Source organism: Crocuta crocuta, unplaced genomic scaffold (assembly GCF_008692635.1).
Source record: "Crocuta crocuta isolate KB4526 unplaced genomic scaffold, BGI_CrCroc_1.0 scaffold7, whole genome shotgun sequence".
Lineage (NCBI taxonomy): Eukaryota > Metazoa > Chordata > Mammalia > Carnivora > Hyaenidae > Crocuta > Crocuta crocuta.
Genome location: NW_027531904.1, coordinates 204711 through 209095, shown reverse-complemented (window position 1 = coordinate 209095; position 4385 = coordinate 204711). Strand labels below are relative to the sequence as shown.

Genomic DNA, 4385 nt, shown 5'->3' with positions numbered 1-4385 from the left:
TGTATGTACATATACATGTATATATACATATATACATATGTATGTATATATACATATATATACATACATGTATATATACNATATATGTACATATATATATAACATAACATCATACACAAGCAATCCTTTAATATTACCAAGGTTTTTCTCTCATGATATAAATCAGAGACAGGTGAAAATCTGTGAGGTCAAACATCATCCACTTCTTGAGAACCAAGAAAGATGGTCTTTTATATGTCCCACCTGGTGATTTAAATAACTTTACCATTTCTCTTAGAAAATGATTCCCATGGAAAATGATTCCCTCAACCTCCTGACCTTTTATCGATTGCTGTCAGCCTCCAGGCAGCACTTTGTTTCCAGCTGTTCTTAAAAGCTACTTCTCCAGCTTAACCCTTTGAAGGCTTGGGGGGGGGGGTGACAGGGGGCAGGGAACGGGAAACGGGGAAGAGAAACCTTACACATTCCTACCCCCATGACTTCAGGTCTCACCAGACACGTACAGTGGTGGCCGAAAAAATTAAAACATCCTCAACTTGTTCCGCTATAAATAGCAAGAATTTGGGAAGCTCTGATGTGGGCGGACCTTTAATGTCCCAACAAGAAGAGCTACTAGCAATGAAAGCAAAGCTAATTACTTGAGAGGAACTCAGTAAGGCTCACGTGTATTCGCCCCAGAAGCCCCATCTCCCCAGCAACACGTTTTGAATTTCAGGGTGTGTGACATTCTTCGCTGTCATCTAAGACCGTCCAGAGTCCCTACTGGATTCGTGAAATTCTGCATTAGTGAAGGTGCTTCTGGCTGTAAGCTACGGTAAAAATCCACATCAGACTAGCTTAAAAGATTAACAGGAATTTTCATGTCATTGGCGAGTACAGAGGTAGATTCGATGCCCAGCCAAGCTTGATCCAGGAGCTTGGAGATAACTCCGGGAACTGGCTACTTTTTCTCTTCTCTCCTTTCCAGGGCAGCCTGCTTCAGGGTCTCCCCTCTCCCCCCACCTCCCTACCTCCCCAGGACACTCACCACTTCCCTTCCTTGTTTTCTAGATGTCTTATCTTTCCTTCCATCTTGCCACCCAGTTGGGGGTGTCCAAGGTGCTACAGTGAGATGAGTGTGTTTCATCACAATGGCTTGGATTCCTCTTTCTAGACAGAAAGGGAGCCCTGAAGCTGAGCTGAGCACATCTCAGGCTGGGCCAGGGGTGCCTACACATGCAGGCGGAGGGAGGGGCTTCTGACGTTGCCCCACTGGGGAGCCCAGTGGATGGCCGCAGGGGAAGGAGATGGAGGGCTGGGCCACGAAGCAGCAGCCAGAGTGGAGGCCACTGTGTGAACTCTGGGGGACCAGCTGTGTGCTTCTAGAACAATTCCCTGCGCGTCAGGGACACGGTGCTGGGCATCTGTGGCCTGGAGGGGAAACCCTTCGGGCACCAGAACTACACCCACTCTCCCTTGGAAGCCTGTGATTATACCCAAAGGAACAAGGTGCTTGGAGACCTGGGAGAGAATGTTAGGGCTTCTCTACAGTTCGCTCCTGCCACATGGGCTGTGTGTCCTGGGGAAGGCGCTTCCCCTTTCCGGGCCTGACTGTCTTCATTTGTTTGGGGACCCCCGTTTGCAGGAGTGAGAGCTGGTAGTTGATCTCTGAGATCTACACGCTATAAACCTCTTTTGAGGAGTTAATTGATAACTCAAGTGTACACACTGTTGACGGCGGTAGGTGTGCCTCCCTCCTGTGTTATTTGCATTTTACAATACACTCCTAGGAGACCAGAATTCCTTGAAGATCCTAAAAGAATGGATTCTTAATGGTGGCATAAAGTGTGTGTGTGTGTGTGTGTGTGTGTGTGCGCGCGGGTGTGAGAGAGACAGACAGACAGGCAGACAGAGACAGAGAGAGAGAGAAAGAGGGAGAGAGAAAACGGGGCTGGGGAGGGAGGAAGAGAGATGGTTTTGTTTCAAATTCCTTGCATCTGAGATCTGTCCCTCAATCCTGAGGGATGGGGATTTTGGGACTGTCTTGTGATACTCAGACCTGGGGGCCCTCATGGTGGGATGTGCAGGAACTATTTTAAGTATTTTTAACTGCAGTAATTCCGCAGGAGCTAACTGAAGCATCAGGTATTTAAGTCAGCATGGCTGTCATTTCGTGGTTATCCGGGATTCTGGAGGTGTGGGATTATCGGATGCAGGCCAGGCAATTAGGTGATGCCCCAAGTCTCTTCAGTAGCACGAGGTGGCCCCGTGAGCCAGGCCTGGGGTGTGTTTTCTCATTTCTTACTCCTTATCTTCGCCACAGGGTCCCGCGTGTGTTCACCACCAGAGCGTCAGTGCCTCCAGGCCGAGCCCTGTCTGGCGGGTGCACTGCTGGGACCCGGAGCCTGGCAGATGACAGGTGCTCAGTGAATTGTGGTTGACACTTGCTGTTGTTAATCTGCTTCACAGGTAAGACGCGTGAGACTCTGAGAAGAGGGGTCCATGCAGGCAGCTCTTAGGTCTATGGGGCTGGAAGGTCTCTCGGGCAGGTGTTCACAGGCCGGGCTGAGCTTGCCCTTTGCTGCTGAGTGAGGGGTTGGACGTGGGGCGTCCCTCCCCCTCCAGGCCGGGCCGTCTCAGCTGCTGGCCTTGGTAGCTCTTCAAGACAGAGTCTTTGAGGCTGAAAGTAAACCACGTATTTCCCAACCCAGTACCTCCCACCCCACTTTCTCTGAGATGAAAAAAGTGAGCTTGTCACTTCAAAGAAAAGAGCTGACAGTTATGTCGGAGATTCGATAATGATTCAAACTTTCAAACAAAAAATGAGAATTTTGGAAGACTTACATTCACCATCTCAAGCTTGATAGCTTCTCGATACTTCAAGACTCCCTTCTGATGAGATTGGTAGTGATATTAACAAATGTGCCATTTTTGATACTGTATAATGAAATATGTCAACATAGGGAAAGGCTGTTCAACTCTGAATTAATATTTCCCAAATGATCAATGACCAATGCTAGAAAACCATATATGGATAAAGAACCATTGAAAGGGCAAGACAGACCAGTGAGAACAATATACAGAAAGCTTGTTGATACAGTTTTGGATTCCACATTGCAAATAGCCGTTGGGAAACTAACGTGTATGAGTTGTAGTGCATTGTTAAAGAAGAATATCTAAAATTACTGACAAAGGCTATTAAAATACTCCTATCTTTCCCAGCTATCTTCATATACTTTAACCCAAACAATATATTACAACCAATAGAATGCAGTATCCAATGGCCATTTACTAAGGGACACATTAAAAAGTTTTGGAAAAAATGAAAACACAATGCTTCTCTCCTCACTAAATCACTTGTTTTAGAAAGTATAGTTATTTCTTGGGGTACCTGGTGGCTCAGTTGGTTAAACATCTGACTCTTGATTTCAGCTCAGGTCATGATCTTGCACCTGAAGTTCATGAGTTCGAGCACCGCATGGGTGAGTTCCATGCTGACCTGTGGAGTCTGCTTGGGATTCTCTCTCTCTCCCTCTCTTTCTGCCCTACCCATGGGCTCTCTCTCTCTCTCTCTTTTTCTCTCTTTCTCAAAATAAATAAACTTTAAAAAATGAAGTATAGTTATTTATCTCAAAAATGTTACTTATGTCTATATATGAGTTTCTTATTGTTCTCTATAAATGAAAAATTTTATTTCTGTTTAAAAATGTTTCATTTTTCTAAAATGGTAAATATTGATGGATGTAACAACTGTCAACCAAGGCTCTTGTTTTAAATAATTTTTAAAAGTGTAATCAGCATCCATCCACCTGGTCAAAATTTATGAACTGCCGGTCTGGAATATAGAAAAAACACCCTCGAATCAATAATAAGACAGGATCCCAACAGAAAAAAAATGGGCAAAGGACACAAACAGGTAATTTACATATTAAAAAAACTCCAACTAGCATACAAATAGTTGTTCAAACTCTATTAATCAGAGAAATACGAATAAAAACATGATGTTACTTTATACGTATTATTGGCGAGTGTAGGAAACCACATAAAGACAAGTATTGGTGGGCTGCGAGGAGAGAGGAAACCCTTGCCTAGAAGTGAGAAAAGTACAGCCAGTCTGGGAAGCAATCTAATAGTTGTTCTTTCAATTCAACATACATAGTCCTTCTGACCTAGCAATCCTACTTTGGGGGTCTACGAACAAAATAAGTTGTCACACGAGTCATTTGACACGTGTGCAGATGTCTATCCCAGCTGTTTGTGGTGCTGGCAACAGGTGCCCGAATCCTTCCAGGCGCTCCTCACTGTGGGTGGCTTGGGATCCTGTGAATACACACTAGTGGATGTACATATGCCGTGGGTCTAGCACAGAGAAAGTGCTGGGAGAACTGGGAAGGGGGCAGAAGGGA

General features: G+C 45.2%; 1 long non-coding RNA gene across 1 annotated transcript; it reads left to right on the top strand.

Moving 5' to 3' along the window:
• Positions 1 to 1228: 1228 nt before the first annotated feature.
• Positions 1229 to 3496, top strand: LOC144240116 (uncharacterized). Its single transcript, XR_013337595.1, has 3 exons — positions 1229 to 1488; positions 2303 to 2448; positions 3412 to 3496. It is a non-coding gene; the product is annotated as an uncharacterized LOC144240116 (long non-coding RNA).
• The last annotated feature ends 889 nt before the right edge of the window (positions 3497 to 4385 follow it).